Genomic DNA, 23,603 nt, shown 5'->3' on the forward strand with positions numbered 1-23,603 from the left:
TGCCTTAACATCTAAACTTATTGGTCTAGATTTACCACCTTGACCTACTTCATTCATTTATTTTCATGAAAATTGAGACTTCTGGTGCTGATTCGTTCACATGAAAGGCATCCTTTAGACCAGTGTGCAGATAAAACTAATTATTATTCTGGTAAATTTCTCCATTCATGTTAGCTCTTCTGGTCAATAACCAGAGGAAATAAAATACTTATATCTCTATACATTATTCTGGGGAGCACTGAGGTTTCTACTTTAAAACTTGTTTTAAAGCACCAATATAATCCCTGATAAAAAATAAATCATCCCTCAGCTAAACTTCCTATTGTCTCCATCTCCTTCAGATACATTTAAATCATAACCACCTGCTGTTGACACTTGCCCCTACCCCTCCCTCCACCAATAAAGCAAAGGAATATGGGAAAACAGGTGGAAATTGAACTGAATGCATTTTATTCAAAGCATCTTCCTTTCTCTTCCTTCTACTCTGGCTCAAGAATAAGAGGGTAGAGAGAAGTTTAAGGAAGGCCAACTCAGGTACTGAGAATCAGAGGAGAAATAATGAAAATTAATAGTATGCACTTTCTAGGAGAAAGCTGGTAAAGATCAAAACACAAAACTGTTACCGAGAGTCAACGCTTCCTTAATACCCACAAGGGTCCCTTTTATGGTGTTATGGTTATGGTGTTATGATGAAAGCATTCAATATCATTGGTATTCAATACCAAATGAGTTACATCTATTAGATAAAAATTCATTTGTCTTTAATAGATCAAATATAAATATAACTAACCAGTAAAGCATAAATCAGCATGAGGTAAATGGAAACAGTTTGGTTAGTTGATATGATTCCAGCAAACCTAGAACTGAAAATTTTATGTGAGCTTTTGCTGCTCAGTCACAGGAAAATGACGATATCCATTATATTTTTAACATATTGAACACTTTTGTAGATTCCCATTCTTAATTTATCAGATTAGAATCCCAGAATGGAAATCAATCCCTGATGTAAACAAAGGATCTGGTTATGAAATTGAAAACTAAAGGTCAGTACTTGACAAACTAACTTTTTGCCAAAACTGTTCAACTAGAATAGCTATGGTCGTATCTGTTTCATGAACAGGGGTTCCTGGTAAGATTTCATTTGAAGAAAGGAGTCTATTGCTAAAAAGAGGGTTGAAAATCACAACTCTAAAGTGGTAGCATTGGAATCTAAGTGGCAAAGTACCAATATGCTGTCAAGCATGATCTTTTCTTCCCTCTAAAGAAAGTTGAGAGTTGAGAGTCTGCCTGCCGATGCAGGGGACGCGGGTTTGTGCCCCGGTCCGGGAAGATCCCACGTGCCGCGGAGCGGCTGGGCCCGTGAGCCATGGCCGCTGGGCCTGCGCGTCCGGAGCCTGTGCTCCGCTACGGGAGAGGCCACAGCAGTGAGAGGCCTGCGTACCGCAAAAAAAAAAAGAGAAAGCCCGCGTGCAGCAATGAAGACCCAAGAACGAAGACCCAATGCAGCCAAAAATAAATAAGTTAATTAATAAATTTATTAAAAATAAAATAAAATATATTGAAATTTACTCCCCCCAATACTATAGATTTTATAGAGGTGTTTCTGGAAAACACCTCTTAAAAAACTTTTTAAATACCAGAAAAAATGCAATAAATATTTAAATGCTTCGTTGAACATTAACTGAAGGATCTGACTCTGTTACTAGGTGCTTAAACAGAGCCAATACATTGAGGCCCTGGAATTGCTTGCTGACACCAGGAAGTTAGTTTTTAGTTCTAATGCAGGGAGGGATAAGAGGCGAGGCTTTATTTAGGTCAACACATGGTAGAGAGTTGGAACTGAGACTTCTTCATAAATCTAAAGTCCTTAAGATATTAGGCCTTTCTTGATAAAAGAATGGGTTAGGAAAAGATCCTTCTGTTGTCAGAGGGAAAGACACTTCTTTCTTAGCATCGGATCTGAGTGAGGAAAAAAAATATTGTAATTTTAGGCATGGCCTCATAAGAGTTTGTGCTTCCCCCATGATCTTTCAAACCTCCGAATGAGAAATTAAGATATTGGCTCAGGATTGAGGACGCCCTCAGGCATATGTAGAAGCAAGTTCTTTCTGGAGTAAATGGTGCTTCAGCCGAGATCTCCTAGAGACTCACTAAATTGAAATTAGTCAAGTAGGCTAGAAATGGCTCTCTTCCTCTTAAAACTTTCTGGAGAGCCCTATTCTATCAAATTTTGTTGGGCTAAAATATTTTTAAGGTCACTTCCAAATAGGGCTTTCTGTCTGTCCAACGTGGCTTGTGCCAGAGATCTAAGACTTTTGCAAACGATGTTGGTGCTTGACACACTGAAATTAACATGATAGAAATATGAAAAAATATATTTATAACTTTTTAAAAATCCTTACTATTTATTTATTTTATATATATATATGTATTTTGGCTGTGTCGGGTCTTAGTTATGGCACGCGAGATACTCACTGAGGCGTGTGGGATCTGTCATCGCGGCGCACGGACTTCTCTCCAGTTACTGCGGTGCGCAGACGTCTCTCTAGCTGTGGCGTGCGAGTTTTTCTCTCTCTAGTTGTGGCGCACGGGCTCCAGGGCGCGTGGGCTCTGTAGTTTGCAGCACGCGGGCTCTCTCATTGAGGCGCGCAAACTCAGTAGTTGTGGCACGTGGGCTTAGTTGCCCCGCGGCATGTAGGATCTTATTTCCCCGACGAGGGATCAAACCCAGGTCCCCTGCATGGGAAGGCGGATTCTTTACCACTGGACCACTAGGGAAGTCCTTGAAAAAATATTTATATGGAGAATTCCAAACTAAATAAGCAGCTCTTGTCCATATTATTAGAAATCTTACCCTATTAAGAAGATGGGCAAAGTCTCAACTAAAGAATTAGCAACCAAATCAGCATTAAATTTTACTTGAAACATTTTATATAAGCAATCTGGTTCTCAATTCTGCAGAAAATGAAAACAAACATGTTTTGGAGGTTGTTTTGAATTGAACAGAATGGCGCTCACGCCTATATTTTCCAATCCTTGCCAGGTTGTGGAAACCACTCTAGTTAACGTGATTGAAACCCTCAGTGGTGGAGTTTCTTTTGCTTCAGTTTCACTAGAGCTTTACGGCAGAAAATATTTCCAAATGGATGGAAATTTCAATTCCCACTGACTACTTTTGTCCCTGCATTCCTGGAAAAATCCATATCAAATTGTCTAAGGCATTTCTGGCATGTCTAAGGCATTTGCCTGATAATAGTATCAGGCAAACTGTGAGCAAGTCATTTATGCTCCCCAAATGAACTTTTAAGGTGAAGCTGGGCTGAAAGTAAATGAAAGGAACCAGAGACAATTTTTTAAAAATGAAAAACACACAAAGTTCAAATCATTTTAGAAATTCAGTTGCACAGATCTAGCAATTGTTGCCATTTATTCTTGAAAAGCCTAGAAGATAATTCTTCATTAACTGCTTTCAACTGGACAGGTCAATCGCTTCCTTGACTCATTTTAAAAAAACACCAACAAAACGTTTTTGCAATTCATTCCTGCTGGTCTGCTAAGGCATGCTGCTTTGCCACTTATGTCATTCTCTGAGCTCTTATAAGGTGGTGGAATGAAGTCAGGTCTAAAGCTTATTAGGGCCTTGGAAAGGGGAGTGAATGTTTAGGGCACCAAGAGAAAGAATAATTTCTTTCCACACTAATACAATCCTCAGAGAAGGTTTGTTATGTTTAATCGAGTTGAACTGCGATGAGTTGAATCAAATTGAACTCAAACTAAATGAATCAATTGTAGGTCATACTGTTGATTTTTAGAGTAAAATTATTTCTTTCTGAAAGAGTCCTTGAAGCCTGTCTTTCAACAGGGGCTAAGAACATCTGTCTGTAATGTCTTCCTGGGAACAGTTAACAGATTTAATTTAGGAATGGTTCCTCAATATCTTTATTATGCAATATTAGTTATCTTTCATATCCTTTTTTTTTTTTTTCAGTTCGAACCACGAACAAAATAGTGTTTCTTGCTTTGCTTCTTGTCAGCATCTGACTCCACAACTCAACTATTAAGATCTGGGAGGACAGGGACTGTATGTTTTCTTCACCCCTCCATCCCAGGACTGCCTTAGTGCCTGGCATACAATAGCTGCTTAATAACTACTTAATAATGGATTAATTAATGAATGAAAGTAACCAGAAAAATAAGCTATTCATAATTATGTAATTATCATGGCACCTGAAAAAAAAACTTAAAGGAAAATGTTAGTCTTTACATTTATTCTTAATAAAGTTGTGGTAGAAGTTGTTTGTCTCAATATTATCCTCTAGTTTTAGGTATGTAGAAGTAGTTGATGTCTTTGAAGTTCACTAGTCATTGTTGACATTGATATTTACAACAGGAACAAACTGGTTTGAGAATTTGCCAAGGAGTTAGGGCATCCAATATATATACTGGAAAAAATGGAATAGAATTGAATTTATTTAGCCTTGACAGTGGACATATCCATTTTATAGGTGAAGAAACTAAAGCCCAGAGATGTTAAGAAGCTTGTCCAAGGTTAATGTCAAGGCTGACACATCTGTTCCACACTTTGGCCAGCAGCTGTTTTGCCCATGCCATTACTGTCGTTGAGATTTGGATGTTACCCTGATCATCAATAGAGTACAAACAAAAGTAGGACTCTAAAATCCCTGTTCTTTCCAATATTCTCTTTTGCCTCTCACCATATTTTGAATTAGGAAACCTGAATATAACACAAGATCTCCTGTATATTAGCCATAGATTCCATAAGACATTTCTCTCCTCTAAGCTTCAGTTTCTTTATAAGTAAAAATGGAAACAACAAGTACTTACTTTATCAGATTATTGTGAGAGTTAAACAAAAACTCTCTTCGAAAGGTGATACAATGCCTGGCTCTCAGGAGACATCATTCAAATCCAAGCCTGTTGTGAATTCCATATATTCATTGTTTGATCCACATTTTCCAAACATCATCCTGAAATACATTGTCTAACCCTTTCTTCAACATCAAAACAGTTGGGACCTATTAAGTCAGTTTTACCTTATTCACTGTCTCCCAAAGTGCCCATGGGATTGAGCCTCAGTTGCCCACAGTGGCAACGGACGGCGTCCACTTTATTGGCTTTTGACCCTTGCAGTTCCCATTTCCCCACCTTCCTAGGCTACGTCCCCAGATTCACCACATAAACTACTTGCATTTAAACTGCTTGTCTGGTTATGGTTAAGGGGAACCCAATTCAAACAGGGCATGTCTTCATAGACTACCTGACACTTCTCTCCCAGCAGGTTCAATCTTCTCTCCACGGTAGTATCACAACTTCCTGTGTCCTAAAAGGTGGTACAACTACTTTAAGAGGGAGTATGTTAGAAGCCTCTGGTTGGATCATAGTAGAGCCTCCACTGGTACCCTGTGTTGCCATTTCTGAACTTTTACCTCATTGCCATCCATCTCTGTATAAATGGATATTTGCTCTGTGAATCACGTGTTCCTTGTCCTTTCTCTTGTGATTCTGCTGTCATTTTCAATGTTTTTACTCCCTTGTTTTTGTGGCCCTAGCCCCTGCCTAGAGATACCTAATTTGATGCCATCCAAAGTCAGGCAATAGCTCAGAGGGTATTCAACTTTGTACCACAGCAGCCGTCCAGAGTTCAAAAACATCGTGGCCAATTCAGACCCTAGATATGCCATGTAAAGAAGCACTAAATAACTGCCTGGCAAGCAAATCCTGAGGGTGCTGAGAACCAGGCTGGACACAGGTAGAATCACGTTTTAGACAAAATGAGAATCTAGAGGAGTGATTTCCCCAACTTACCTTATGACAGTGAGAATTTCAAAGAAGAGGCATCTAGTTTCTTGAGTAGTTTATTCAGCATTACTTACAAGACACCTATGATCCTAAAAGGTGAAACAAGAACCAACATTGACCAATACTAATTATAAAAAGTGATATAATCTTCAGATTAGCACAATGCCAACATAAAGAAGACTGCCTTTTTCAGCTTTTCCCTCCATAAAGAAATTATAAACATGTGTAATAAGATTTTAGGTAACCAGATGGATTTTACCAAGATGAATCAAAGACTGTTGCTTCTGAAGTATATTTTTCTTTAAAGTTATTAGTGCCTATTTCTTTTCAAAGTTCAACGTATAGTAAGATATGAAATGACACATTCTGCTCAGTATTCATTGTGGTCATGGAATCTTAAGAGTTCTAATACACTTGCCTAAAATATTACTTTACTAAAAATTCAATTACACCTTGAAGTATATGGAAAATTCCCAGAATCTAAGGATATGAATTTAAATTGGGCATACTGTGCTTTTATTTATTTACATCAAAAACTCAAGTTATCAAAGTATTGGCAAAATAATTTTAACATCCAATAGGAAAGGCAAAATAAACATGTCTGTGATTTAAAAAAAAAACAACACTTACATTCCTGAGAGAGTTTGGTATGCTTGAAAATTAGGTACAAAATTAAGCATCTATAAGTAGAAAGAGAAACAATTCTAGAATCAGATGGTCCTGGATTCCAGTTCCACCACTTATATATATATTCTGTGTGATTTTCAGGCACTGGTATAGACGGGGAGACTGCAAGCTTGTAAAGAAGTCATGGAGGCAGGGGAAGCCTCAGTGGTACTGTGTCAATGATTGGCTTGTGATCCAGGCAAGTGGGTCTAGGAGTCAGCAGGGCATCGACACCTAGTAGGCGGTCACTGCACACTGCTTTACCTGACAGACTGACAAACCTTTAAGTTTATTTCTCTTTCATATAACAGCACTTAGTGAACAGTGCAGCCCAGTGAGGAACAAGCTTCCTCCCATACTGTCTTTAGCATCCTCTCTCCACGACCGGCGCTGAGGTTAGGTCACCCACGGCTCCAGCGTGAGTGAGGGGAGAGAGAGAAGCACGTGCTCCATGTTTTAAAGCCTGATCCAGAGGCAGGTGTCACTTCCCCTCAAATTCCATGGGCGAACTTAGCCACGAGGCCACCGCTATCTGCGAGGGAGGCTCAGAAATGTCATCTGTATATATAAGGGCAGCCACGAGCCAAGATGTTGCATAGTTTTTAAAGAAAATGTGGAAGAAATCTCGGTGTATAAGTAGCTGTGTCCCCCTCAGACTCTTCCAAGCATCACGCAAATATTTGGGTGTGCTTTTTCCATTCACAAGACATATCCCTCTGCTGTCCAAGGGGGCTCCTTGGAGTCCCACCTGTGCTGGGCCCAGCTCGAGGTCTAGGTTCAGATCTAGATCAGGGGCAGTCTTTTTGATATGGTCCAGAGGTAACTGCTCATTGCCCAACGACCTATAAGCTAAAAGGCCAGTTCTCTGTGTCCCCTTCACATACACATGCCCACACAGGGGCGGGGCAGGAGCAGCATTCCCACAATGAAGCCTTCAGTTTGGAAAAAGGAGGAACAAAAGGCAGATTCACTGATGGCCCTTAACTGGGCAGGAATTGTGTAGATTCTCTGCCTTGACCATCGACTGTGTCCTTGGCGAGTCCATCCTGTCGCAGTGGGTTCTTCTCTCCGAGTAACTCTAGATCATCATCTTCCTTAGCCCCTGGCTGTGCCATTTGAGGAGGGTCTTCTGCTTCCTTGTTCATTGTCTCCATGTTGAATCTGAAGTAGGTATGGAGTGGATGCTTGCTTGGAGGTTAAATAGTCACAGGCATGTTTGTAAGCCAGGTTTGTGATTTCAAAACCTCAGCAGGCTTCTAAGTCGTTTTATTTCTTCCCATCAGCCCCAGGTTCCAGTCACCATACACAAAGCCCTTTTCTGCACATAATTCTTAGGCCAGCCTTATTTCCTGGCTTTGGGACATTCGTCTATTCCTTATTTTAGAGGGACCTATTTTGATGACATTTGAAACAGCGAGTTTATGTGTAAAGGCAACACTCAATCTGATCTTTTTTTGCTTTTGCTTAACAGTAAGTCTTTGAGAAAGGTTCTGAGGAACAACAGCTATGAATCTACTGTTGTTTGAAGTGTAGACGCAGGAGGTATTTCCAACCCCATCTGTTCTATTTCATCTCTGCTTTTAAACTTGTCAATTCTTGCCCGTGTTTATTTCTTTCTTGTAATACCTTGCTAAATGCAGCAAGGACTAACCAACACAGATTAACGTTCTAGCACTCTGGCTACAGATTTGGTAGGTACACGTGGTCTGTCTTTCAAGTTATCACAAGGGTGTAATTTTACAAATATTTTACCAGAGTATATCCAGTCTCCTAACCTGGTATATACATGCCCTCACCTCCCACCACGTGACTGCTAATCACACCTATTTTAGGTCCTGTTATGTTAGCATCCAATTCCAAGTGCCAATTTCTATATTGGTTGTAGAGAAGCTGGGCTACTAATATAAAGAAGTAGCATGAAACATCGAACTAAAACAGGGTTACCATGTAATTTATTTTGATACAGTGAAAAAGAATGCCATTTATAATTATGCCAAGGTAACAGGCATAAGACAGGACTGTCCTAAGCAAATTGGGACTATATTCACGCTATTTAAAGTTTAAGTGTTTAAAGTTGGAAAGTTTGTTTCCCCCTCTTGTGAGAGGATTGAGGTGTGTGGTCTGGATTGGCGGTGTCTCCTCTCTAAAGCTCTAAGCGGGCCTTCAGGGAACCAGGTTCCTTCCATTTTCTTTTACCTCCATTCCGTAGAATGCTTTCCTCACTAGTTCAGTGATTCCTCAGCGGTTTAGCTCAGAGAAGAAGTATGGAAGTGTCCCTGACCAATATTTTAAGACACAGATCAAGTGGCAAACAAGATCACTTCATCCATATTGTATTGATGAGAACTGAGCTCCATGGTCGCACCTATATGCCAGGAAGACTTGGAAATGCGCTGTGTGATTGGGCAGTTACGGGCCCAGCAACAACTCTAATGCTATGGAAGAATGGAGGAGAGATTCTGTGCTATGGAAGAATGGGAGAGAGATTTTGGTGGATTTTCAGCAGCTTTACCAAAACAGCAATCTTCTTTATAAAGAATTATTTCCTCACTTGCAATTTAAAGGTAAAATTCTTAGTGTTCCTAGGCTTTCGTGAGTTATCTATGATAAAATCTACCTGTCTTTATAACCTCCAGTTCATTTACTAAATATCCTGATTTGAAAGCTCGGGGGCAGAAGACCTAAATAGACATTTCTCCAAAGAAGATATACAGAGTGCCAAAAAACACATTAAAGGATGCTCAACATCACTAATCATTAGAGAAATGCAAGTCCAAACTACAATGAGGTATCACCTCACACCAGTCAGAATGGCCATCATCAAAAAATCTACAAACAATAAATGCTGGAGAGAATGTGGAGAAAAGGGAACCCTCCTGCACTGTTGGTGGGAATGTAAATGGATACAGCCACTATGGAGAGCAGTATGGAGGTTCCTTAAAAAAATAAAAATAGAACTACCATACGACCCAGCAATCCCACTACTGGGCATATACCCTGAGGAAACCATAATTCAAAAAGAGTCATGTACCACAAGGTTCATTGCAGCTCTATTTTCAATAGCCAGGACATGGAAGCAACCTAAGTGTCCATTGACAGATGAATGGATAAAGAAGATGTGACACATATATACAATGGGATATTACTCAGCCGTAAAAAGAAACAAAATTGAGTTATTTGTAGTGAGGTGGATGGACCTAGGGACTGTCATACAGAGTGAAGTACGTCAGAAAGAGAAAAACAAATACCATATGCTAACTCATATATATGGAATCTAAAAAAAAAAAAAAAGGTTCTGAAGAAGCTAGGGGCAGAACAGGAATAAAGATGCAGACGTAGAGAATGGACTTGAGGATACGAGGAGGGGGAAGGGTAAGCTGGGATGAAGTGAGAGAGTGGCATGGACGTATATACACTACCAAACGTAAAATAGATAGCTAGTGGGAAGCAGCCACATAGCACAGGGAGATCAGCTCGGTGCTTTGTGACCACCTGGAGGGGTGGGATAGGGAGGGTGGGAGGGAGACACAAGAGGGAGGAGATATGGGGATATATGTATATGTATAGCTGACTCACTTTGTTATAAAGCAGAAACTAACACACCATTGTAAAGCAATTATACTCCAAGAAAGATTTAAAAAAAAAAAAAAAAAGAAAGCATCTTAGGGTGAAGCTTTAACCAAACTTATTGACATATGTGGTCTTCCACCATTATTTTTCATACTTATACTTAGTTTTGTGATAGTTTCATAGTGTACTATCTATCTTTTCTAGGTTGTCTATCTTTGATAGGATATCTATCTTTGATCTCCTCTTTTCTGGGGGAGTTGACATTACTTTCAATTATTAAATACCAAAATCTTCATTGTTACATTAGTAAAAGAATCCTACTGAAGGAAAATCATTTTTTTATCCTTCTCTTTTCCCTAATACCTTAAACATATTTTAGATTTTTCCTCGTAGTGCATAAGAGTTGAGAGACTATTTTAAGAGGAATAGACATCCAGTGTACTTTGCTGGCTTTTATTGCTTTCAAAAAGTTACTGAATCTTATCTAAGAGTAATAATCATTAAATCATCTTCATTCCATCTTAGTAGGAGCACAAACATTTCTTTCTGTGGTGGATTCTAATCCCTCTATGCACCCAGTAGGGCTAATGGCTGATCTGATTCTTCCTGTTCCCAGGGATGAGGATTTTCCAGCACTTTTCATTACCCTCATAATTAACTTTGGGGCTTAGGGATTTACTAATTGGAGTCTTGACAATCTCCTACTGGTAGAGAGACTTGTTTTGGCAGAACCACTTAGAGGCAGTTTTCTCGAGATTGGGACGACTTAAAGGTTTCACTGTATTCTGAGGGTGCTGAGGTTCAGTTCTTAGGACTTGTTAATCCTTCAACATTCCCTATTTCATTTCTACTGTTAGGAACCAAAGAAGCTCCAACTGCCTCCTAAAGTCTCCATGTCAGTGGAATAAAAATTGCAAAGTAATCAAGTACAGCAAGGTGCTTTTGCTCCTTTAGTTTCTCTGGGGCACATTGTCCTTTCTTAAACTCAGTTAACTCTTCAAGTGAGCCAGCCAGCGTAGCGTTCAGACTAGGTTACTGCTGCGATAGCCTGAAAGAGCCAGTATACTTTGCAGAAGTTAGGACGTTTAGAAGTAGAAACGGCTGAGGGAGTCTGACTCACTGTTGTGCTGAGATAAAATCACTTTGCATAAAAACAGCTTAAAGGTGAAAATGCCAGTTTATTAATGTATTGTACAACCATGAATGTATGAAATCACTAAGTGTGAAATGAATGATTAATGAATAAAGGCTGAAAGGCTCACACTTAGACATAGATTATAGTCACAGTAAAGGTGACATCTGAGGACACCCTTCTGATCCTGCTGTTTTACTTCCATAAAATATTATCAGAAGTATGCTGCTGCCTTTTTTTTTCTTCTCTTTGGATTTCCCTAATACAGTATAGAAAAGTAAAGCCTTTAATTCAAGGGAATTAAAATGAAAGAGTCCTTTCAGAGTTCCAAAAATATTACCCAAACTCTGCCAAGATTAATATGGTCAGAATTTCCATGAAAAGCATACTTTCGGCTTCCCTGGTGGCGCAGTGGTTGAGAGTCCGCCTGCCAATGCAGGGGATATGGGTTCGAGCCCTGGTCTGGGAAATCCCACATGCCGCGGAGCAACTGGGTCCATGAGCCACAACTACTGAGCCTGCGCGTCCGGAGCCTGTGCTCCAGAACAAGAGAGGCCATGACAGTGAGAGGCCTGCGCACTGCGATGAAGAGTGGCCCCCGCTCGCCACAACTAGAGAAAGCCCTCACACAGAAACGAAGACCCAACACAGCCAAAAATAAATAAATAAATAAATTTATATTAAAAAAAAAAAAAAGCATACTTTCATGGGAGTTATTCGTGTTCAGATGTGTACGAAACATACTAGCTTAGCACTCCTTTCTGACAGGTATGCGCCTGAACAACAGATTAATTTGGTTTATCCTACTATTCATATTCCCATGCGCGCTGTTACTGCAAGTTTTGTCATTAGAAGTTGAAGTTTAACGTTTTTTGATTTAACATTACACATAACAGTCACTTGCATTTTATGAGTCTTTATTGTTTATATGTTTACATAGTACTCCCACATGTTGGAGGCAACTCTGGCAGGTAGTATTATTATTTCTTTTCCAGTTTTTAACAACTAAGAAAGCAAAGTACAGAGGACTTCAGAGACCTAAGCAAAACCGTATAGCACGTAAATGGTAAATTAAAATTCAGGTCTCCAAGTTCACTTATTCAGCAGACAGAAAATTTCTGTCTGCCATATGCCAAAACTGTAATAAACTGAATAATATGAAACAACCAGTTGCGTTTAACATAGTTGGAGTTAGGGACCTCCACCTTTTTCTAATGTCGCACCTTAATTTCCAGACCCTGCACTGGCCGCGTCAAATGGTAAAGAAAAAAAAAAAACCTCTTGAAAAACAAGGTCAAATCTAGACTTGGAGTCTCTGGGTCTGCCCAGGAGAGCTTGAAGAGGAGGAGAAGATGATTGGAGCATTTACGGTAACTATGCTGCCTTTGAGAGATACCATCGTTGTAACCAACACCGCGGTCTCATTAGCGCAAAGTCTCATCTGGCTTTGTGTGAGATTTTCCATCCAGTCCTTGGTTATTGTCCTTTGGTGGAGAGATCTGGCAAATGATATTTGAGTGACCTCATTTCCCTGAAACATGGGCTTAAGCCAGAAACTGAGTTCTGCAAAATGGACATGGCTTGGAGGGAAAGGAAAATATGGAGACAGTGCTATAAATGAGAGGTTGTCCAGTGAACAAATAAAAAATATCGCAACCTTAAATATGGCATCCCTTTTTAGGGTCAGTTTAACAGGTGATGCAGTTCCAGGTGGACTGGTTAGAAGAAGAATTTACCAAATGTAGAAGTGTTAGATTTGGTCAGCTGTAAACCAGATTTGTTACCGAACCCAGGTCCGGCTGCTGCTGCGTGAAAGCCAATCCTTGAGAGACAAGTGTTGGTAGGAAAGGACAGGTTGCTTTATTTCTGAGGCCGGCAACTGCGGTGAGGGGGAGGGTGGACGCCTGTCCAAAGGCCAACTCCCCCCACCCCCCGACAATCAGGGAGCAAGAGCTTTTATAGACGGAGGGAGGGGCTACGTGCAGAAACAGTCCGTCCAGTCAGCTCTGACAGTTGCAACTGGTCATTGGTGGTCCGACCAGCATCATCTCCATTGTTTTAAGGTACAGTTAATCTTTAGTTCCAGGGTCGGTTTGTTTCCATTTCTCTGAGGCCAGTTCTCGGAATTGAGGCAGCTTATGTCATGGCTACAGCCTGGTCATCATGTAGTTAACTTCTTCCGCCTGGTGTAGGTTTCAGTCTCTACAAAACAGCTCACAGGATACGGCCCAGAATATTATCTATAGCCCTTGAGGAGGAACTAAAGGTCCTTGACTTTGCTTAATGACTAAACTATTATTATTTGGTCTCCTTTGACGGTTTTCCTTCGTTTCTGCATGTTCTCACTTCTCTGATTAAACTTACTCTTTGGCTAAAGTTTTCCCACAGACAAAAGGCAGGCGGAGGACCTGGGGGGAGGGGCGGGAGGAGGGCAAGGGTCCTGCTCCGTTTCAGATTAACTCTAATGACAATCAAATTTCCCATAAAATGGTCCTTTAAATGTGGCAGAACATACATAAGACTTGCATCGTACTCTACTTGAATATATTTGCAATAAACTATCAATAATACCTGTAGGTAAATCAACTATACTCCAATAGAAATTAATTTCTAAAAGACCTGTAGGTAAAAGAAACTTCAAAAAATCACCAGTATATTGACATAAGTAAAAGGCAAGAGTAACTTGTCTCTTGGAATATCCTACCAATAGAACTATAATGTCTCAATTGTGAAAGGACTTATCGTGTGATGTCTTCTATAGAATTAGATCAGAATGGTAAAGACAGACACATACATACATACTCATACAAAAAGGTGTAACAAATGAGTCTAAAGTATTTATGGAAATACATATATGGAAAAAGTAATACATCTGGAGTAAATTTAGGCAGTAATGTGTATCAGCATACAGAAACCAGGTTTTCTCTTTGTAAAGAACAACAAAAAGGTGGTGCCCAGTGCAACGTGGTGTGACATGGTATGGCGAAAAGGACAATCCAGCTAGACCTCTGTTCACATTTCAGGTAAGTAAATTTTTATACGACTTCAGACAATTTTCTTAATCTTCCTGATCCTCAGTTTCCTCATCTGTGTAATGAGGTTGGTAATAAAATAAGAAGTGCTTGACATTCAGCAGGTATGTTCCCATTCTTACTCTTGGTATAGTTGTTGCCTATGGTGGAATAAGTTTTGGCACCCAATACCTGATTTACTAGCAGGGTAGAACTTTCTAAGTTCAATGCCATAAATTAGTGTCCTGTGATATTTTTAACAACCATAGTTTTTTCAATTTGAAAATTTTTATGAAATGCACATTTACATGTTAAGTGTATAGCACTTTCTACCATATGTTCACAGATGGACTCATCTCAAACTACTGCATTTTCACAAGTCAGAAATTTAACATAGCTCTGCAAATAATCTAGAAAAAACTACTATTCACAAACGGTATTGCTTGTCCCCTCAATTTTCAATACTTTTAACTAGCTCTCTTTTGTGTTCAGGTCATATACCAACCCCCTATTCTTGTGTCAGAGATGGATGGATAGGAGGAATGAATGTACACTGGATTATACCTCAGCAGAGTAACTAACACGCTCTTGTTTGGTTAGAATGAGACCGTGACTGTGGCTGATTTTAGGATGTTGGGAGCCACATTCTCTGAGTTGACAGCGTAATTGCTTAAAATCTGAAAAACAAGGATTCAGATAAAACCGATCACTCACAAACACAACACTTGATGCTCTGGACTTTTTCGTCAGTTATAATAATGTTGTGGGAGCTGCCGGGTTTCAGATACGGGTCACTGGAAACCTTAGGGCTGAATTCCATTCAGCATCTTCTCATCAGCGCAGCCAAGCACTGGAGGCATGTGCTAGTGTCTACGGTTCCTTGGACTGGCTTGCGTTTAAAATGTTCACAGCTGTTTTATTTGCACTGACGTGTAAAACTCTAGGAGCCATTCCTTAACCACTTGTCTTCATGCCCATAAAAATCCTAAATATTTTTCCTTTATTCTCTAGGTCAGTTAATTTGTTCATATTTTCAATTAAATATGTTGACTTTCAAGCTTCATTATTTTCGGCATTATACTCTTGCCTTTGGCCTATAAAAATCCGCTTTATGTATAACTGTAGAAAGCAAAACATTACTCGGTAATTTATAAGACATTTGGGTTTTCCTTTAAGTTTACAGTAGCAAGTTAGCATGATTAATTGTGGGTGAAGTGAGCCCAAATCCAAACACCCTAAACGGAGTAACTTTTCAATGACTGGAAAGAAGATTCAAGTTAGCTTGAAAAGATCTTCTCTTTTTGCTGCTCATTCAAGCACCTGCCTTTGATAACAGCGTCCTGATTTTCTTTTGGCAAGCCGTGACTTTCCTCTTTCCTCTCAGCCCTGTGGACTGGGGGTTCCTGATGCCACCCCAAGCTCCCGGTTTGGGGGTTAATCCTGCTCTGGACCATGGGCAGCTCGCATACTTCCGGCTACAGTGATTGCATTAAGGATGGTCACGTGACTTAAGCTGTTCTAAGGGGAGTCGGTCTCAGGATTGTTATTGAAATATTAGGGGAAAAGGATCTTTCTTTCCTATGGGGCTGCTGAGATACTATCACAGGCCTGGGGAAATGAGAGACATCTTGCCATCACGTTGAGAGAATCGGGCCCAGAATGAAGCCTGCATCTTAAAAACCGGAGCTGAGATCTAAAGACAGGCTCCTTGGAGTAGCTAGGATCCCTGGGCGAGGAAAATCGGGTGGCATCCTGTGGCACGGGGGCCCGCCGGGGCCGGGGGCGTGGGGCTGGGGTCTTTCTGTGGAAGACAAACCAAGTGCCGGGCGAGAGGAGCTCGGCGGGCCAAGCCAGACTCTGGTTGGCGCCCTGTCTTGGGAGGCGGCGGTCTTGCTTCAGGGAAAAGCCGGTAAAGCAGGGAAATGGCACCTCGCAAGGGGAAAGAAAAGAAGGAAGAGCAGGTCATCAGCCTTGGCCCTCAGGTGGCCGAAGGAGAAAATGTATTTGGTGTGTGCCACGTTTTTGCATCCTTCAACGACACTTTCGTCCACGTCACCGATCCTTCTGGGAAACCATCTGCCGTGTAACCGGTGGGTTGAAGGTGAAGGCTGACCGAGACCAGTCATCTCCATATGCTGCCATGTCGGCTGCCCAGGATGCAAGGAGCTGGGCGCCACTGCCCTCCGCATCAAACTCCGGGCCACAGGAGGAAATAGGACCAAGACTTCTGGACCAGGAGCCCCGTCAGCCCTCAGAGCCCTCGCCCGCTCAGGAATGAAGATTGGGTGGGTTGAGGATGTCACCCCCCTCCCCTCCGACAGCACCCGCAGGAAGGGGGGGGGTCGCCGTGTTGCCGTCTGTGAACAGGACTCCTCAAGTTATTGTTTTCTGTTAATAAATTGCCTTGATGTAAGCTCAAAAAAAAAAAAAAAAAAAGACAGGCTCCTTGCAACAGGATTTATTCTGGGTTTGCCTGAAATAATAAGACAAAATTTCTCCTGATCCCCCCTATTCCATCTATTTATTTTTGAAACGTTAAAACGATTCCGTAATAAAAAGATACAAGTATAAAATTTAGAAACTTTGAACCATCCTGAGTGTAGTCTCATTTTAACAATGTGATCATATAAGCACTGCCCTCTCTTCAATTTCCCAGTCTATAAAAAGAGGGAAGCCATATTGAGATGTCTGCATAATAACAAGCCTATTTATCTATGCTGAATGATAGAGGTAAGTGGTAGCTTTCATACCTCCAGTGTAGATGAGCCCACAGACTTTCCTGACAAATTATTGTATGCCTAAATCATTCCAATACTTACCTATATACTTTCTTTTTTAAAAAAAATAAATGTATTTATTTATTTTTGGCTGTGTTGGGTCTTCGTTGCTGCGTGCAAGTTGCGGTGAGCGAGCTTCTCATTGTGGTGGCTTCTCTTGCAGAGCACGGGTTCTAGGCGCACGGGCTTCAGTAGTTGCGGCACGCGGGCTCAGTAGTTGTGGCGCACGGGCTCAGTAGTTGTGGCGCACGGGCTTAGATGCTCCGCGGTACGTAGGATCTTCCTGGACCAGGGCTCAAACCTGTGTCCCCTGCATTGGCAGGTGGATTCTTAACCACTGCGCCACCAGGGAAGTCCCCCCTACATACTTTCTTTACTCTTTGTCATCCCTTCTCTTCTTCACAATGTCGTTCTCCTGACACTTGTAAGACGCCTGTGACATAAGAACCTGTTCTGAGCATCTCTTGCAAAGTCCTCATAAACATGGCAGCTACTTTGAGGATGACATCCCCACTTAATTCTTCTCCAAATGTTCTGAAGGGGTTTCTTCAAATAATTTAAAACCATCTATAGTTAGGAATAAAAACTCTGAAGGTGACTTCTGAAGATTTTCTCCCTTCTGTTAAGAGCAGCTTTAAGAGACATATTTTCATTCTCGTACTGCATGCTCCCCTACTTCTGGTACCACTTCTGGGTGTGGGTGGGGGTGATCACGATTGACAGTTGACCTACTATTGCATAGACGTTCATGTTTGTGACTAAAGAAATAATCAGAGGCTAAGATGGCCACTCAGGTGGCAGTGATATGATCTGTAACATTCACCCAGGGGTGTTTTTTTAGAGCTTTTAAGAAATACATCAAGTGAATAATGAGTTAGGTGGGGCCTCGCTTGGAAGAAACCTAATGGGAGCATAATCAAAGTAAATAAAACTGACCAAGAAACTGTCTGGAAGAGAAGCTGACTTCCTGGATCATCACACTGCATCTACCAGAGTTGTAACTAATGCTCATGAGGAAACTACCTGGTCCTGATGTATCACGTTAACAATATCTGGAAGAATCTTTAACCTCATTGCTTTATGAAGCCAATAGGAATACTTGAGAGGGTGCTCCAAAGCACGCCAAGGAGTAAGAACGATCTGCGATACGCTCTACAGCTGACTTCAGTATGAGTCATCAAAGGCAACAGAGCCAATACTGTAAGGTTTCTAAATGCCCGATTTCTCCAGATTGAGAAACTAGAAACAGTCTTTAGTCAAGCTTGATTAACACATTACGTTCTGATTGGGTCAGGATCCCTCATTGTTTTTCCTTTTGCTCCAATTCCGCTCAGCGTCAATTTGTGGTCCAAGTTTGGCCCCATGCCAGTATACAGCAGGGCGCGTCTTTGTTGATGTCATTTCCAGAAGATCCTCATCCTCTACGTTGGCCAGACCTTAACCCTATTTTAAGTACCGTTGTCTGCCACTCCTGAAGAGGTTTGCTCTTTCTAAAACCGCCTTCAGAATGTCTCCTGCTAGTTGGTGGATTGACAGGGAATGGAATTTTCCTGTGTTTTCAATCTTAGAGCTCATTGTTTTCTGGAAGCAGCATTCTACCCTCCTATTTTCCTCGCCCCTGTTTGACATTAAATACGCCTCCAATAATTTTTATTCATTGGGAAGTATATTACAAGCATTCCTTCTGTGTTTTATTTATCGTATTATCTGGTCTTCTAATAGGACACTCTACTTTTTCTTTTGTTTTACATTCTTCCTCGCTGCCAACTAGCCTTGAACATATTCTGTGCGGTATGTGGAAGATAATGTTTACACTCCCAATCTTGAAAGAACTTCTCCCTAATCGTTTAATGAACTATAATTAACCAAATGCATCAATGTTGCAAGTGTAACATGTGACACTCACATAGACTGAAGACAGTAGAACTAAAAATATTCACAGCTATCCAGACTTTGCCATATACTTTTGCAATTGGTAACTTGGGTTGGAGGGCCAGCTGTACAAATGATTTTGATACAGCCGGAGATGAGAACCACTGACGTGAGTTTTGTTAAGAAGCACTTCTTCAAAAAGTTCAGCACAGCTTAGCTTTCCGTCATGGGCCCCGGACTGACTGCAATGCCCTGAGTGCCCTGGTTCAGGAGCAGCTCGGGTCTGCGGCTCCAACACTGGTCTCATACTGAATCCCCTGAGCGCTCCCAAAGAGCACGGCCCAGCCCAGAACCACGCGCACATACCAACGTTTCTGGGCCTTACTGTGCATCAGAATTGTCTGTGGGTAGTATAGAAACCATCTCACCTCCTCAGAGAACCCATTTCAAGTGGTCATGGGTGGGGTCAGGTGACTAAATATTTTCAAACTGGGTAGGTGGTTCTGGTGAGCAGCCAGCATTCAGTAGCACTGGTGTGTCTTTGCCTGTGCACACGTGCGCATGTACCATATACGTACGTGTATTAACGTGGAATCTACTGGAGCCTCGACTGAGAGTGAGTATGGATGTGTGGCTCTCTTTTGAGGCCTCCAGGGGTCTGTTTATCTGAGGAGCCAATTTTAAGGGAAGAGGGGAACGTAAGTCAAGCCTTCGTCCCAGGGACGGACGGAGCGAGTCTGTGTGCAGCATGGTGTCCACTCTTCAGCTCTGGCCCTGCCCCAGTCCCACAGGCTGAGTCCTGGACAGGGAGAGCTTTAAGGGAAAAACAAACAAAAAAGAACAGCTATTTCAGGTTGCACCAGGCAACAGAACGAAACACAGGGCAATCTCCCACCTCACAGATGGCCTTTTGCTTGGCTTTTGTGCAAGGAGGCCGCCCACGCACTGCAGCAGTGTCTGAGGTTGGGAATACGGGCACAGCTCGTGGCTCACGGCAGGATGTGCCTGGCGGAGGTCTCCAGGCATCTGATGGACAAGGAAACCCACTACTCCACCAGTGACCCGCACATACACACCTAGTGCCTTTTATAGGTGCCTTGAAAGAACTTGGCAGGATGTTCCATGTGATCAGGTGTAACTAAGGAAGGGCTAGTGACACTGCTATTACTATTATTATTATTATTATTAATACTTAGCGTGACCCTATCTATTTATTCAGGCTAGAAAGAACCAGAGCACACGTGCGCACACACATATATGTATACATGCATGTGTATACATATAATATACGTGCACATGTAGCATGTGTGTGCACTTGTGACACATGTGTGCACATGTGTGATGCATGTGTATTGCGCTACACTGCAGCGTTCCTGTGCATGTGTGTATGCACGTAGCACGTATGTGTGCGCACGCATGTGTGTACGTGTAACATATACGTACACACACACACAGGGCCACCATTACATGGGAAGGTGACTGCAGGTTCACACTCCCAGGGAAGCAGGAGGCAGAAAGTCAATATGGAAGTTGCCCTCCAAGCAGAAGATGATGAGGACCCTAAGACCTAGTGGACTTGGCCCTTCTACAACCATAAGAAGTCTTACGACATGAAAATGGACCAAGTCTGCAACACCAACACTGGAGTCATATCTTGTATGATGTGTAAAGACATACACACACACACACACACACAACTACAGGTTTTATGAGTTTGTTCTGGTATTGACCGAAATCCCTTCTGTCTTGGAACTGTTGAAAATTATAACCAAGAATATATTTCTGACCAGGAATATATATTATATATATATATATATACACATTTTTTTAAATTTTAAAATTCTTTGTCATTTCTAATCTGTCTACAATGGACTAGCTATTTTCTCGTTAAAGTGCATTTCTTATAGCTATTGAAAAATCTAGTAACTGTCTACAGCAAATAAGTCACACCTCAAGCACTGAACACCTACGTAGGAATTTTGCCTCTGCCCACTTTTGTGTAATGCTGAGACCAAAGTAGATCTGCCACCTTCCAGAGCATTCTACAAAATAAATGTCTCTCAAAGCTGTACATTAGCCAGAAATGTCTTCTCTCCATGTGAACTGTGACAGAGCATGATTGTATATAGATGGTCCTAAATTGGGGTGAGAAGGAAGTCACTTCACCATAAATACTTTCTGAAAATGTCTCTCCCACATTGCAGACAATGTTGATTATATGTTACTTCCTAAACGTCACTATTAGATACCCTGGTCTTTTCATCCAGGTTTTACTATTTAACTCTTCAGAGTTATACATGCAGAGAAAGGATTCAGAGTGCAATGAACATCTCCTTTGAGACGTTTTAGGGGAATTAACTTCCATAAGAAGTTTTGAAATTTTGTAATTTAAAACATCAAGTCTATAAATTAATGACACCTCTGGGATTAGCCACTCCGGATATGTGGGTCTGATGTTGAGCTTGTTTTCTAAGCTCTCTGGGGAGGACATTCCACACACTCACATATTTTGTCATGAGATTTTCTTTATTAAGGAAAGAAGCTCAAGCATTTACAAAAAATCATTTCAGACAACACAGAAATTGGATTTACTTTCTGTTTCCTTTTTAACTGACAACTCCCCCCTTTCCTGTTCCCACCAAAGAAATTGGTATTGATTGCATGCTGTGCGAAAAGAGATAAAAGATGTTTTTATCAGGAAATTCCCTGGCAGTCCAGTGGTTAGGACTCTATGCTTTCACTGCCAAGGGCATGGGTTCAATCCCTGGTCGGGGAACTAAGATCCCCCAAGCCATGCAGCCAAAAAAAAAAAAGATGTTTTTATTAGAGTTCATGAAAATGACTAATTAGATGTTCAAGTTTTGAGGCCCAATAATATTTTCACCATCCACAAAATTTTTATGGATTCCACACAGACTTGTCAACACCTTCATTACTATTCCTTTCAAAGGTTACATGTGACTATTCCATGTGACTCCAACAGACTGGTAAAATACAAGAACTTGATGTCTTGGATTTTTATTTTGTTTTCCACAGATTCATTCTTTTGAGAATCTAGGGACATAGAATATACAAGTTTGGATGGCTGTGGGTTTGATTAATTTAGAGTGAGGAAAAATCATCTTTTACCCTCTCTTTTATACTCACACACCTAAACATACACACTTTTAACTCCATTTTTTTTCCTGTACATAGAGGTATAAGAAGTAGACCAAGTGATATCTAGACTCCTGGGACTGAGAGTCTATAATTTTATTAAATGTATCACTCATCACTGATCATGACCAGATGTACAATTCCATCTTAATTGAGACTATAGAAGGTAGCACTCTATAATCAATAAAACATAATTTAACTGAGAGCACATTATTAAATTTACCAAATACCTAGAATTTTTGCTCTTCATTTATTTAAAAAATCATGATAGTCAAATGATAAGCCAGATTTTAAAATGCATATTTTAAATCCACGATTTCCTGACTATTTGATTTGATCAGCATGTAAAAATCCTTTCCTCTCACCTATTCTATATCTAAACTATTGCAGGATAATAGCCTGTTAAAATCCGATGACTGTCAGATCACTTAGTCCTATACCCTTATTCAGAGGCAAAATAGTAAAGACTAAAATAAAGGGACTCAGTAAAGGTCACCTTCAGCTGGATCAGGTCAAACGAGGACTGGAACACAGACCTTCAAGACAGAGGTATTTCTTTAGCATTGGCTTACCTCCAGCGCAGTTAACCTTCAGGTTAATGCTAATGAAATACTACCATATTATCCAAATACAAATTAATCATACTCAGCATATTATGCTATTAAGGAAAGAAGTCTATTGAAATACTTTAAAACTATTTTTAACAACGGAGTCATTAAAAAGGATTTTCTGGCAAGCTTATCTTAAGTAGAGAAATCTATTAATCTGAACGTTTGCCTCCAAAGTATTCTTATTATTCAAAATGTGATTCATCGCAGGTCTAAACCTAGTACATCTAATCCATGGGTGTTTCAGATAAACAAACAGCTGGAAGCAGATTGCTTTTTGTCTGCTTCTGTGTTTTTCCTCTCTCTAGCTCTTCAGCTTACCTGCTTGCAATAACCATCACACACCCTTGCTAAATGTTATCACCGGTCCTCGTCCTGAGACTCACCCTAAGTGCCTGGGGCCCATGGAGCCACACAACACCGTCTCTGCTGCATCTCCTCCGTCCTCTGGGGAGATCACACATATTTCTACCATTGATTGGTAACAGCTCTGTTAATTCCACGCCAGGATGTTCTTTCTCATAGATACTCATTCATTCAGTAGGGTTTATAGAGCCTCTCCTTGGTGCTGGGCACTCTCCTGCTCTGGTGTGACAGCAGCGGATCAATAGGTATTATTAATAGGATCAATAAGTGCCCCTGTGCACTTGTATTCCAGAAAGAGGGACAGAAAAATACCTCACTGGATATATAAAAGTCATTAGTACCATGGAGATAAAGAAAACATAGATAGGGCTTCCCTGGTGGCGCAGTGGTTGAGAGTCCGCCTGCCGATGCAGGGGACACGGGTTCGTGCCCCGGTCCGGGAAGATCCCACGTGCCGCGGAGCGGCTGGGCCCGTGAGCCGTGGCCGCTGAGCCTGCGCGTCCGGAGCCTGTGCTCCGCAACGGGAGAGGCCGCAACAGTGAGAGGCCCGCGTACCGCAAAAAAAAAAAAAAGAAAGAAAGAAAGAAAACATAGATTATAGGTAACTCCTAGCAAAAGGGACACT

General features: G+C 41.1%; 1 protein-coding gene and 1 pseudogene across 1 annotated transcript in view; both read left to right on the forward strand.

Annotated features, from left to right (window-relative positions):
* The window catches only part of TLR3 (toll like receptor 3), a 122,810-nt gene that overhangs the window by 58,877 nt on the left and 40,330 nt on the right, over positions 1-23,603 (forward strand). The window lies entirely within an intron of this gene.
* LOC131747595 (small ribosomal subunit protein uS11-like) lies at positions 16,056-23,097 on the forward strand (annotated as a pseudogene).

This window comes from Kogia breviceps, chromosome 20 (assembly GCF_026419965.1).
Source record: "Kogia breviceps isolate mKogBre1 chromosome 20, mKogBre1 haplotype 1, whole genome shotgun sequence".
In the NCBI taxonomy this organism is placed as follows: Eukaryota; Metazoa; Chordata; class Mammalia; order Artiodactyla; family Physeteridae; genus Kogia; species Kogia breviceps.